This window comes from Pleurodeles waltl, chromosome 5, assembly GCF_031143425.1.
Source record: "Pleurodeles waltl isolate 20211129_DDA chromosome 5, aPleWal1.hap1.20221129, whole genome shotgun sequence".
NCBI lineage: Eukaryota > Metazoa > Chordata > Amphibia > Caudata > Salamandridae > Pleurodeles > Pleurodeles waltl.
In genome coordinates, this window is record NC_090444.1 from 80,523,989 (window position 1) to 80,538,355 (window position 14,367).

The following is a 14,367-nucleotide window of genomic DNA, read 5'->3' on the forward strand; positions in this document are numbered from 1 at the left end:
AGTAATAAGTCAATTAATTTGAAGCACAGCATATGTGAATTCAAAGGTTTTATATTTTTTGTACCAAATGAACGAGTTACTTACCTTAGGTAACGACTTTGCTGGTGGATACATTAGCTACCTGTGGATTCCTCACCTAATGAATACTCCCATTGCGCCAGCATTTGACGGAAATCTTCTTCCTAGCCTCTGCACGTCGACGAGGACGTCAAAGTTGCCCACGCACCGCCGTCTGACATACAGGCAATAAGAGGTCCTCGCCGACGTCAGTACCAACATTTTTTATGTGCCACAGAATAATAGGCCATTGAGATGAAAGAACAATAGTAATATTTAATGATATTCCAAACAAACACATCATTCTGAGAATTCAACCTACCATTTTTTTTTTTTTTTTAAACAAGTAAATAAATATATGAACTATATATATATACATATAAACATAGATACATAATATATACAAATCCTCAAAACCAAGAGGAGCACACTCAAGAATTACTTGGTTAGACCAAACAGGCAACGGGGAGGCGGGTGGGACCGTGAGGAATCCACAGGTAGCTAATGTATCCACCGGAAAAGTCGTTACCGAAGGTAAGTAACTCGTTCTTCTGATGGATACAACTACCTGTGGATTCCTCACCTAATGAATAGAGTCCCAAAGCAGTACCGCACTCGGTGGCGGGTGCCTGAATGGTCAAACCAAGAAATCCTGCAGCACTGACCGTGCAAAATGGCCATCCCTTCTGACCTCAGAGTCCAAGCAGTAATGCTTCGCAAAAGTATGAAGGGACGAACAAGTTGCGGCCTTGCAGATGTCGACCACAGGAACACCCCTAGCCAAGGCCGAAGAGGCCGACTTAGCTCTGGTGGAATGAGCTCTTATACCATCAGGGGGATCCTTCTTAGCTAAAAAGTAACACATTTTAATGCAAAGAACAACCCACCTGGAGAGTGTTCTCTTGTGGACTGCCTTTCCTCTTCTCTTTCCCACGTATCCGATGAAAAGCTGATCCTCCAGCCTGAAATCCTTTGTCCTGTCTATATAAAAGCTTAGTGCCCTCTTTGGGTCCAAGCGGTGTAGTCTCTCTTCTTCATTTGACGGATGAGGCGGAGGATAAAACGTGGATAGAGTAATTGTCTGGGCCAAATGAAAGGGTGAAACAACCTTCGGAAGGAAAGCAGCCTTGGTCCTCAACACCACCTTATCCCCATAAAAAGATGTATAAGGGGGTTTTACCGATAGAGCCTGCAACTCACTCACTCTCCTTGCAGAGGTAATTGCAACCAGGAAAACCATTTTAAGAACCAATAATCTTATGGGGCAAGAATGCATAGGCTCAAAAGGGGACCCCATAAGGAAAGTTAGAACCAAGGTCAAATCCCATTGAGGCATAACGAAAGGAGTTGGAGGGAATTTATTCAGAAGGCTCTTCAAGAATCTAAGTACTATTGGGGATTTAAATAAAGAAGGCTGGTCTGGAAGACAAAGAAAGGCAGACAAGTAACCCTTAACAGTAGCCACTGCACAACCCCTCTGTGTAAAAGATAAAACATCTGACAAATGAGCACGTAAGGGATCAATCTGCCTCTCTCCACACCAAACCACAAATTTAGACCACCTATTAGCGTAGATAGATTTAGAGGAGTGTCGCCTGGCCAATAAGATAACATCCACTACCTCAGGCAGGAGAGAAAAGGAACTCAGGTTGCCCCGTTCAATCTCCAGGAATGAAGGTGCAGGCTCTGGAGGTTTGGGTGTAAAACCTGCCCCTGCGACTGCGAGAGGAGGTCTGCCCTGAGAGGGAGACGGAGCGGAGGGCACAGTGAGAGTTGGAGAAGGTCGGAGTACCACACCCTCCTTGGCCAATCCGGAGCTATTAAGATGACTTGGGCCCGGTCTTGGAGAATTTTCCTCAACACCCGAGGAATCAAGGGTATGGGGGGGGGAACGCGTAAAGCAGCTGGTCGCACCAGGTCATCTGAAACGCGTCCCCCAAAGCTCCTTGCACCGGATACTGGAGGCTGCAGAATAACGGGCAGTGAGAGTTCTCCCGGGTGGCAAACAGATCTATCTGAGGAAACCCCCACATCTGGAAGATTATCCGGACTTGATCTGGATGGAGACGACACTCGTGATCGGCCGAGAAATGGCGACCGACTGTCCGCACGTTCGTACGTTCAAGACTCTGGCCAGATGATTTGCTACTAAGCAAATCTGATGGTCCTTTGCCCAGGACAACAGCCGAAGAGCTTCTCTGCAGAGAAGGTACGACCCTACCCCTCCCTGCTTGTTTATATACCACATCGCAGTAGTGTTGTCCGTCAGGACCTGAACTGACGGACCGCGAAGGGATGGGAGGAAGGCCTTGAGAGCCAGACGTACAGCCTGCAACTCCAACAGATTTATATGAAACATCTGTTCCACTGGAGACCAAAGCCCCTTGATCTCCAGGTCCCCCAGATGAGCTCCCCACCCTAGAGTGGAAGCATCCGTTATTACTGTGGCCACAGGCGGAGCTTGCGAGAACGGCCTTCCTCAGGAAAGATTGTCGCCCGCAATCCACCATTTCAAATCCATGGCAGCATCTCTGGAGATTCTCACTGAGCCTTCGAGAACCCCTTTGTGTTGAGACCACTGCCTTCGGAGGCACCACTGAAGAGCCCTCATGTGCCAGCGATCATGCGTGACCAACAGTATGCACGAAGCAAACAGACCGAGCAGACGTAGGATGTTGAGGACTGGAATGACCGCTCCATTTTGAAACATTGGAACCAACGCCTGAATGTCCTGAACCCGCTGAGGTGGAGAAAAGGCTCGATTCAATGTTGTATCCAGTACTGCCCCTATGAACAGGAGGCGCTGAGAGGGCTCTAGGTGAGATTTGGGCACGTTCAACGAAAAGCCCAGGTCGAACAACAACTGGGTTGTGGACTGTAGATGATTCAACACGAGCTCTGGAGACCTGGCTTTGATCAACCAGTCGTCTAGATAAGGAAATACTGCTATCCCCTTCCGTCCGAGCTCTGCCACAACCACCGATATCACCTTAGTGAAGACTCGAGGTGCTGAAGTAAGACCAAACGGGAGAACCGCAAACTGATAGTGCTGCGACCCCACCACAAACCGGAGATACTTCCTGTGCGACTTGAGTATCTGGATATGAAAGTAAGCATCCTGCAAGTCGACAGACACCATCCAATCTCCATTGTTCAGCGCCAAAAGCACCTGAGCTAGGGTCAGCATCTTGAACTTTTCCTGTTTGAGGAACCAATTCAAGATCCGTAGGTCCAGGATTGGTCTCAACCGACCATCCTTCTTGGGAATCAGGAAGTACCTCGAATAACCACCTTGACCCCTTTCCTGCTCTGGAACCAACTCCACCGCGCCCTTTGAAAGGAGGACTTGAACCTCCTGTTCTAACAAGAGGTGCTCTTCTGAACAGTACGATGGGCGGGGCGGGATGGGGGGGCGGAAACTCCCGAAAGGGAAGGGTGTAGCCTTTTCTCACAATGCTGGTAACCCAGGAGTCTGAAGTTATGACCTCCCACTTGTGGAGAAAATACAGTAACCTCCCCCCTACAGGAGTTGAGTGAGTGGGAATTGGTGGAAGCCTAAGGCTGCTTCCCCTGCTGCACCCCTCCAGAGGAAGAGGAAGAGGCAGAGTGCTGCTGAGAGGCTCCCCTGGTACGGACCCTACCCCTCCCTCTAAAAGATCTATAGGAGAGAGCAGAGGTAGGCTGCTGGAATTTCCCTCGAAAGGAGGAGGAGGAGGAGGAGCCACGACCAAATCCTCCTAAAAAATCTGGAGGAGGCAGAAGAAGTGGCTTGCAAGCCCAGCGACTTGGCCGTGGCCCTGCTCTCCTTGAACCTCTCTAAGGCCGAATCCGCCTTGGCACCAAAGAGCTTGTCCCCATCAAAAGGAAGGTCCAGTAGGGTCGACTGCACATCCGAGTTACGAAGCCAAGCCTGCCTCCTCGTAACTACAGCAGTGCCCATTGCCCTAGCAACCGAGTCAGTTGTATCCAACCCAGATTGGATAAACTGAGTTGCAGCTGCCTGAGCATCCGATACCAGACTTAATAGCCCCTGAGGGACCTCCGTATGCGTTGATGCAATTTCGTCCATCAGAGCATAAATGTACCTTCCTAAAATACATGTAGCATTGGTGGACTTCAATGCCATGCTACATGAAGAGAACACCTTTTTGGATGCCAAGTCCATCTTCTTGGAGTCTCTATCCGAGGGCACAGATGGAAAAGAGCCAGGAGCAGACCTTGCCGAGCAGGAAGCCTGGACCACCAAGCTTTCAGGTGTTGGATGTCTGGTAAGAAAACCAGGGTCAGCCGGTGCAGCCCGATACCTCCTAGCCACAGATCTATTGACAGCTGAAGAAGACACCGGCTTCTTCCAGACTTCCAAAACAGGGTCCAGCAGCACCTCATTGAACGGCAAAAGCGGTTCTGCCGGTGTAGAGGCCGGGTGCAACACCTCTGTCAACATATTCTGCTTGGCTTCAGTCACCGGCAAAGGAAGATCCAAGAAGCTAGCTGCCTTCCTGATAACCGAATGAAAAGTGGCCGCCTCTTCTGTATACTCCCCAGGAGATGACAAGTCCCATTCGGGGGAAGTATCTAGGCCACTAGCAGTGTCCAACCCATGGAGACCCTCATGAGAGTCCTCAATCTCTCCTTCCTCCAGGTTTTGTCTCTGGTACTCCTGCTCTTCAAGGAGGCGGAGACCAAGCCTCCTCGAATGCAGCCTCTCCTCTATCCTCAGCGTCGACCTGGCGTCAGCGGACGTCGAAGAACGACGCCGATCCTCGGATCCGTCCGATGCCGGGTCTACAGGCGCCATAGGTTCCTTCGCCGCCGAACGAGGAGTCGGATGGAGAGAAGACTGCTTCGGAGTCGGAGAAGGTCTAGACGGCGCCACTGGTTGAAACATCGAAGCCGCCGGAGCTGAAGTCTCAGGAGCCACCGGAGCCGATACCGACGCCGAGCCCACGTTCCCCAGGGGGAGAAAGGGCATAAAGGGTGCCGGTCGAAGCGGAGCCGGAGCACCCATGTTGAAGGCCAAAGGGCCCGAAGGACCAGCCGGTCCACCACCTGGAGCCATCTGCTGGAAGATGGAAAACATTGCATTTAAAAATGCAGTACTATCAGCTCCAGGGGCCGGGAAAGCCGGGTACTGGGGTGCCTGGTTCGAAGGCGACACCAACGCCGGTCTCGACGTCTGCAACGACGGAGAAAACATTTGAGGCTGCGGAACCTCAAACACTGAAGGTGGTTGGCCCGATGACCCGGGCGAAGTCGGTGAGGCTGGAGAAGGCAACGGCGTCGACGGCTGAGGAGTGACAGTGGGACTGACCTCCCAAGTCTTCCGACGTCGAGTTGATGGTGACCTCGACCGAGACCTCTCTTTACTCAACCGGCGCCGTGATTCGACGACGCCGGGAGTCCCGATGACGCCGATGAGACTTCGGTGACGAGGATTTTCGATGTCTCTCTTCCTTCCTTTTCGACTTCGCCAGAAAAAGCTTGGCCTCGCGCTCTTTCAGGGCCTTAGGATTCATATGTTGACAAGAATCACACTTGTCAACATCATGATCGGAACTAAGACACCACAAACAGTCAGAATGTGGGTCCGTTACCGACATTTTGCCCCCACACTCACGGCAGGGCTTGAATCCTGACTTTCTTTGCGACATTGTAATCTCAAAGAAAAAATAGATCCAAAAAACACACTGTAACTGTCGAACAGCAACAGTAGCTCCCTCGAAAATAACCGTTTAGAATGGCACGGAAAAAAGGGAACTGACGTCGGCACGTCGGCGAGGACCTCTTATTGCCTGTATGACGTCAGACGGCGTCGCGTGAGCAACTGTGACGTCCTCGTCGACGTGCAGAAGTTAGGAAGAAGATTTCCGTTGAATGCTGGCGCAATATGAGTATTCATTAGGTGAGGAATCCACAGGTAGTTGTATCCATCAGAAAGCATTACCTTAATTCTACTGCGGCCGTTTACGCCAATTTATTTGCATGATAATCCAAAAAGACACCGTGATAAGTCAGTCCTGCATTATGGTAACACTTGGTTGATGATAATCCCCAGGTTCGTCTGGAATTCAGATATTCCGCCACACAATAAACAACAGTCAGGGCACAGAAGCAGGGCACTCCCCAGAAAAATACCCAAAAAGCACATTGCAAGAGAGGAGAGAGTGGCAAAATCCCTGTGGGGGAACCCCCATGTCTAGAGTGCAGCAGTGTTTGTCCTGGGGTGAAACTAAGAAGCTGCACTCAGCACATGGTTTTAGCCTCTTCATCTTCACGGCTAGGCCTGCAGTCCCAGCATCAGGACTGCAGGGTTCAGCACTGGATGAAGGATGGCAAACCTTGGCATCTCCGTGGGCCGTGAGGTTCAAGAAATGGGCGTGGACAAGCCATATACACTGCCCTTCCCAAGATGGTGGCATCGCCATAGAATTTAATCTGACGTTCCTAATCCAAGATGAAGTAGAGCCTTCTCCTGCAGTTTCATTTCCTACGTGAATCATAGGTAAGGAGGCATTTACAAGCGATGGGTGCATTGCAATAGATCTGCTCTATGTTTGGTTGCACTGTTAACCCTGTGTTTCTATTTGTGTTACTGATTTTTGATCCCTGAAGTATGAACTTCTCCTGAATGTAGCTCTCGACATCCTTGCCTGGCTCTTTCCTCTTCCCTGATGTCAGGTGGAATGTGGTGCCAGGCTATTAACTTCTATATTAATCTTCATTTCATGCAAGAGCTACAAGATTGCGAAAAAGGTTTTTCACCATTTGTGTTCTTCCTCCTACCATGGCCCTTTGATGCAGCATCTGGATGATTAAGTGTTGGGTGCCACCATGACTGTGTGGAGGAGTCAGCCTCCCATCAATCAGCCCTTGCAGTCCTGCATCTCCAGGTTCATTCCTCCCATCTCATCAGGTACCCTTAAACACAATGCAGCGAAGGACATGGTGCCTTGTTTCTAAATATGATTGCATTTTAGAACTTCTATTATTAAAATGTATTTGAAATACAAAATCATATTATTGGTAATCATACACAATCACATTAAGCCAGGTCTCGGGTATCAAAATTCTCTCTTTCTATTGATTCTAAGATATATGTTATTCAAAACATTTTTTTTTTTTTTTTTTTTTTTAAAGGAGCAGGTTTTTGAGACAGACGGCAGTACACAGCAGGACAGTCGTGTTATTAGCCACAGAGAGGTTACAAGGACAGGAGTTGGTCTGTGGGAGGCAAAAGATGACTTCTTGATACATTTAAATTCTGGGTGGGAGGGGTGCCTGCAAAAGGAACAGTTGTGTCCAAACTTGCAGGATCCGGCGGGACGTGAACACACCTTCCTGTTGAATGCCTAGCAAGAACCCTTCTTCTCACCTGACACTTGTGGCCGAAAGGGCTGCCTCCCAGAGACCTTGTTATTAACGCATTCTAGCCACACATTAACCTCAGTTTGATCCCAGCCAATGGATGGATCTTCTACCTTAGCCCAACAAAAATTCTGCAAGGAATCACTTGACCCCCACGAGGTTGTAGGCGGCAGTGTGTTGATAGTTGGGGCATTAATACTGGCTAACAACTTGGATACCTCTAGTAACGCCTGCCTGGAAGGATCCTGTACCTGCGCCTGATGCTCGGGAACCCGAGTAGGTGGGGGCACAGGCGGTGCAGGCAAAGCTACCCCTGGTAAAGGAGCGGGAGGGACCCCCGACTGCGTTGTAGGAGCCAAGGTGGCCAGGGACTTACGGATATCAGCCAAGACCCCCTCTAGACCCAGACCCGGTGATGTAGTGGTGCCATCAGTTAAGGCTGGAGGCACGGGGGAGGGGCTGCGGTGGGGGCAGTAGGTTCAGGTCAGGCAATCTGTGCTGACGGACTGACCACTGCGGAGGGCGCCTGATTAAGGGAGGCAGGAACCGTTGTCTTCCCATTCCTCCTGCGCTTAACCGGGGGGGAAGCAGTGCTGGGAGCTACATGGGACCGCTTTGGGCGGTTGATCCTATCCCCACTAACTTCTTTATCAGGTGACCCATTGCCCTCGACTGCATCATCACTCCCCAATTTTTCTAAAACCAATCTTAACAACTGGGATAATTCGGGGTCCCCCCTTTTCCCTTTGGGGTGCTAGTCTTTTTTGGTGGCATGATGAAATGAAAACACAAGCAACTATCCTGAGACTGAAATTGAAGAAGTTTTTTTTTATTTTTTTTTTATTGTGTTATTGATGACCCTGCAAACAAGACGAATACAAACCACTGGATCAAGAGGAGAACACTTCTTAAGTACTTAACTCAGCCAAGGCCAGCCAGAATAATTAGTGCAACCACACAGGCCACACACACCCTTTGGCTGAATGCAAGTAAGCCACTTATTAAATTAACAATATTTCTTAAACATAACGCGCAACACAGGCAGGTCTACTACCACAGCTACCATGCAGTAAAATACATTTCACCAGCGATAAAACAGAAAAACCAAAGCTGGACTTAAATTATTTGTGTGTCAATAATATAAGTATACCCTGATCACAAAATTTTAAAAACACTGCGGCCCACAAACACAAGACCAATAGGCCCTGCGTGCATTCAGCAAAATACACAGCGCGTCAGTAATTGTGCTGCCTACCACCTGTAACGCACTCGAAACGCGCTTCCCAACACGCGTGGTTTAAAAGGGGGGGTGGTGCCTTTGTAAACCTGCAGCGCTTCCCCTGAGGTCCTACTTATGGGGACCGTAACAACTACACCACAGGCTTAGCCGGCGCTTTATTAAAAAAACCTGCGCAACCTGTACAAAATGACGAGTCTAAATCGCGCTGGCAACAATTTTTCAAAACGCGCCTGTCGCGCGCTGGCTCAAAGGCTAAATCCTGCCCACCCGTGTGACCGGCGCACGGTCTTGGAATGCCTAGAGTCACTAAATCGCGCAGGCAATAAATGTAAAAACGTGCCTGTCGCGAAATGCTCCCCATGCGGTTTGAGAAGGGGGGCTCCAGCAAACTAGCAGTGCGCGCAAAGCTGGACGTGCCAATACTTACACTTCTGCGGTCCAAGCACCTCCTGCGACGCTCTGCTCCCCGAGGAATGTAGAGCAACGACCCAACGAAGCGACCAATCCAAAAAGGAAGCAGGAACCGATGCCGAAAAGGAAGCGGGAATCTGGCGATGAAGAATCCTCAATCGCGGGCCCCCGTACGAACCCGGCCGCCGAAACAAGTAAACAAGGACGAGCCTTCTTGGGGGGCTCTTAAACAGCCCCCCACCGGGTTGCGGCAGCCGGATCTGGCCAGAAGCCAACGCCGACCCAACGTCTGGCCCCCTGCTGTACTTCCGCCCAAGTACGGCCGGCACTGGGCACCTCCGGTGCGGGCAAGGGGAGTCCTGGACCTCGGAGGCCCCGACCCCTAACGGGCCGCACCCCCCCACTTTGGTGAGGGAACTTTACCCTACGTGGCAGGGCAGTGCCTTCGTTAGCCACAGACCAGAGGGGACCAATGCGCAGTACAGCGGTGGCAGGACTACACAGGATAAAGAGCCGGGCGGTATGGGTGCAAGGGCTTTACTGGTGGATGCTACGTCTAAATAAGTACTTATGTAAACCTCTGAAATGTCAGGTACGTTAAAGCGTTTACAGTCAAAGGTCAACACCGTCCTGAAAAATCTGGGATAGCTGCGTCCTGCATTCGTCCAAGCAGTGGGCGAGCACCTGCTTCTAGACAGCAAATGTTTAATGCCAGAGTTGAGTCCGGATACACAGTCCCACGATCATCTAGAGCAGAACGACACAACTGAAGAGCACAGCAGACATCTCATGCAGCGTACACTTGGCGGAACGTCAGGCACTGTTTGAGAAGGAATGAATTACCAGCCGCAGACGGACATGTTTGTGGTAACTGTTCATGTAGGTTAGAGCTGCCCACCCCGGAGGCTGCAAGCCAGAGGCTCTGCTGGAGACTGCTCTGCAGGTGGCCAGGGTGCCCCATCAGATGCAGCCCCTGCTTCTAGCACTCACTACTGCCTCCTGCTACAGACCCCCAGGGAAGTGGCTAGCACTGTAACCGAGGGTGCAAAGCTGGGAAAGATCCGGAGCCACGCCTGCCTGAACAGCCCAGGCCTTCTTCTCTGCCTTAACCACGCATGTGCTGAACCACGCATGCGTGGTTAAGGCAGAGAAAATGGAAGATCCATTGGGGGAGGACGTGGTCAGGTAAGCGGGTCAGGGGGTGTAGGGGTTAGGGTGGTTAGGTTATTTTGTTTTTTTAAGGGGGTGGAGAGGTTGGTGCTATCGTTTTTAGGGTGGGGGTCGGGTTATTTTGTTTTTAGGGGAGGGGTGGGGGTTGGGTAATTTTGTGTTTGGGTGGGGTCGAGCTTTTAGGGGCAGGGTCAGGGTAATTTTGTATTTAGGGTGGGAGGGGGGGGTCGGGATTTTAGGGGTGGGGTCAGGGTAATTTTGTATTTGGGGTTGAGGTAATTATTTGTTTAGGGTGGGTGGGGGGCAGCTTTTTAGGGGCAAGGGTCAGGGTAATTTTGTATTTAGGGCGGGTGAGGGGTGTCAGGTTTTTAGGGAGGGTTTGGGGTAATTTTGTATTTAGGGCCATTGGGGGTGGGTTGTTAGAGGGGGTTGTGGTAATTTTGTATTTAGGGCGGGCGGGTTTTTAGGGGTGGGGTCAGGTTTTTAGGGGCAGGTTGGGGTAATTCTGTATTCAGGGCAGGTGGGGGGTCATTTTGTATTTAGGATGGGTGGGGTGGGTTATTAGGGGTAGTGGCGGTCGGGTTCATTTTGTATTTAGGGCTGGGTGGGAGGGTTGGGATAATTTTGTATTCAGGGCAGGTGGGAGAATCAGGTTTTTAGGGGCGGTGGGGGGGGTCTAGGTAATTTTGTTTTTATGAGTTGGGTAGTTTTATTTTTGGGGGTGGGAGTATTTTAGGGCTTAGGGTGGGGGGTATCGGGGTAGTTTGTAAAGGTGGGGAGTCGGGGGACTTCTGTTTTTAGGTGGGGGTGTCATAATTTTGTTTTTAGGGATTCGGTTGTTTTATTTTTGGGGGTGGGGGGCGGTTTTAGAGGCCCAGGGAGGGGGTATCGGGTAGTTTTTAAGGGTAGGGGGGTCGGGGTACTTCTGTTTTTAGGTTTTTAGGGTGGGAGAGTGGCATGCAACAACCATGCATGCTGTTTCCACACATGCCTTTACAACGAAAAATCGTTGTAAAGGCATGCGTGGAAACAACGCGGATGTTGTTCCGACCGCGTTCAGGCATGCGTGGTTGCCGCATGCATGGTTCAATCATACAACCTGCAAAGCCAGGGAGCCCGGACCTGGAGGCACACGGCATCGCATCTCACACGGCCGCAGAGGTGGGATCAGATGCAAGGATGGAAGGAGACATCTAGAGGAGAGGGAGCAGTGTCAATGCACCCTCTCCCAGAAAGCCACAAAGCAATCAGTATCACAAGGTTCCACGAACACAACAAAGGGAAGGAAGTGCATGAATGATGTATTGCTACTGACGCGTGTTATCAAATCAAATCAAATCATTAACATTTATAAAGCGCGCTACTCACCCGTGCGGGTCTCAAGGCGCTAGGGGGGAAAGGGGGGGTTATCGCTGCTCGAACAGCCAAGTCTTTAGGAGTCTCCGGAAAGCGGAGTGGTCCTGGGTGGTCCTGAGGCTGGTGGGGAGGGAGTTCCAGGTCTTGGCCGCCAGGAAGGAGAAAGATCTCCCACCCGCCGTGGAGCGGCGGGTGCGAGGGACGGCAGCAAGTGCGAGGCCAGCGGAGCGGAGGGGGCGGGTGGGGACGTAGAAGCTGAGGCGTCTGTTGAGGTATTCCGGTCCCTTGTTGTGGAGGGCTTTGTGTGCGTGGGTGAGAAGACGGAAGGTGATCCTTTTGCTGACTGGGAGCCAATGCAGGTGTCTCAGGTGTGCGGAGATGTGGCTGTTGCGGGGTACGTCGAGGATGAGGCGGGCCGAGGCGTTTTGGATGCGTTGCAGGTGGTTTTGGAGTTTGGCTGTGGTCCCGGCGTAGAGGGTGTTGCCGTAGTCCAGGCGGCTCGTGACGAGGGCGTGGGTCACGGTTTTTCTGGTGTCGGCGGGGATCCAGCGGAAGATCTTACGGAGCATGCGGAGAGTGAGGAAGCAGGCGGAGGACACGGCGTTGACTTGCTTGGTCATGGTGAGAAGAGGGTCCAAGATGAAGCCGAGGTTGCGGGCGTGGTCTGCGGGGGTCGGTGCGGTGCCGAGGGCCGTGGGCCACCAGGAGTCGTCCCAGGCGGACGGGGTGTTGCCGAGGATGAGGACTTCCGTTTTTTCAGAGTTCAGCTTTAGGCGGCTGAGCCTCATCCAATCTGCGACGTCCTTCATACCCTCTTGTAGGTTGGTCTTGGCGCTGGCGGGGTCCTTGGTGAGGGAGAGTACAAGTTGGGTGTCGTCGGCGTAGGAGGTGATGATGATGTCGTGCTTACGTACGATGTCGGCGAGGGGGCTCATGTAGACATTGAAGAGTGTCGGGCTGAGCGATGAGCCTTGAGGTACGCCGCAGATGATCTTGGTGGGTTCTGAGCGAAACGGTGGGAGGTAAACTCTTTGGGAGCGGTTAGCGAGGAAGGAGGCGATCCAGTCCAGGGCCTGGCCTTGGATCCCGGTGGAGCGTAGGCGGGTGATTAGGGTGCGGTGACAGACGGTGTCAAAGGCAGCCAAGAGGTCGAGGAGAATGAGGGCGACTGTTTCACCGTTGTCCATCAGGGTTCTGATGTCGTCTGTGACTGAGATGAGGGCGGTTTCCGTGCTGTGGTTGGTTCGGAATCCGGTTTGTGAAGGGTCGAGCAGGTTGTTGTCTTCCAGGAAGGTGGTCAGCTGTTTGTTGACGGTCTTTTCTATTACCTTGGCTGGGAAAGGTAGAAGAGAGATGGGGCGGAAGTTTTTCAGGTCGCTTGGGTCAGCCGTAGGTTTCTTTAGTAGGGCGTTGACTTCAGCGTGCTTCCAGCATTCGGGGAAGGTAGCAGAAGAAAAAGAAGAGTTGATGACGGTCTGGAGGTGCGGGGCGATGATGTCGTCGGCTTTGTTTATACCCTCGGAACCATTACAGTGTTTAACTCCAGTGTTTAGGCCTTGCTTGGAACTGGGCATAAACCCAAAGGCAGTTGTTAAAACCTATTCCAAAACTATAACCTTCAGGGTGCACAAAAATACTCATCTATTCACCACAATTAGTTATGTCCGTCTCTGAAAATGAAATGTAAGAAACCAAACTCAACTGTAGTAGATTTACAGGCCATAGCCGTAGCCCCGAGATTTTGCATACACATACGACCAACTTCATGAGCAGGGAGGAAGAGATCAGCAGTGAACTCTGCCCCCTCGGCATCGACTCTGATACAGGTGTCCTCCGAGGTCTTACTTCATGAAGTCCCCGAAACTCCCGGGTGACCCACAGAAGTGCTGTCAGACGTGTGTATTCACCTGCAAACCAGTTTGTAATTTCTGCCCTTTGCAAGCCTTGCGTAGTTCCCCGCTTAGTTCGTGCCTTTGCACACGCTAAGTTTGTTATCACATTGCAAGGTAATTGTCATGGTATAACAAGATGATCTTACTGCAGTGCAGCCATGCAGGAACATTTTAACAGCTTTTACCAGTATGTTTTCTTTTGTGGGGCTTTTCCATCCACAGCAGCATTGCACAGGAGACGATCATTTTTTTTTCTGCAAAGTATATCTCAGGCAGAACCATTTTGATAATACCAAAAAAGAATACATTCCACATAATTTATTACAAAAGTCAATCTGCAAAGTTATTGTTTTCCACAGACTTTAGAAAAGATCGCAAAAAAATATCCTGACATCCTTACTTACAATATCCTCATGATGCACGGTAACAGTTGTAGTAAGTACGTGGTTACAGCCTCCCTTTCCTACAGACCCTTTATTAGTCCGTTTGAAACAGACCACACTTGCGCAGATGATGAATAGATGTGGAATGTGCGCTGTGCAACGCAGTTTTAAACTTATTACAAACCTTTTTCCATCAGGTTAATGTGCGTCGTTCCACATCTCCTGTAGTTTGGAAGGCGCGATACCGCGCCTGGCCTCTGATTTCCTGCAGGGAGCAGGGCCATAGACTTGTCTTTATTGCCCGAGTGTGAATTGCTTGGAGTGGGACGCACTTCAGAATGAAGACAACCCCTGGGCTGGTCGCAGGTGAACACAGGCGCACACGTGTGGGCTGCATGGGCGAGCCCACCACCGCGGACAGCCCGGTAACCGCGCACAAGCAGCCTGCCACTGACCTGAGCTCTTTTATTGCACTGTACACAGGCACATTCTG

At 51.0% G+C, this 14,367-nt stretch overlaps 1 protein-coding gene and 1 long non-coding RNA gene across 8 annotated transcripts in view; one reads left to right on the forward strand and one right to left on the reverse strand.

Annotated features, from left to right (window-relative positions):
* Window positions 1-14,367, reverse strand: part of MAPRE3 (microtubule associated protein RP/EB family member 3) — a 664,975-nt gene that overhangs the window by 526,848 nt on the left and 123,760 nt on the right. The gene's annotated exons all lie outside the window — the stretch shown is intronic.
* The window catches only part of LOC138295378 (uncharacterized), a 382,460-nt gene that overhangs the window by 222,638 nt on the left and 145,455 nt on the right, over window positions 1-14,367 (forward strand). The window contains exon 6 of the long non-coding RNA XR_011203586.1: window positions 6,859-6,970. This is a non-coding gene — a long non-coding RNA (uncharacterized lncRNA). The remainder of the gene's footprint in view (window positions 1-6,858; window positions 6,971-14,367) is intronic.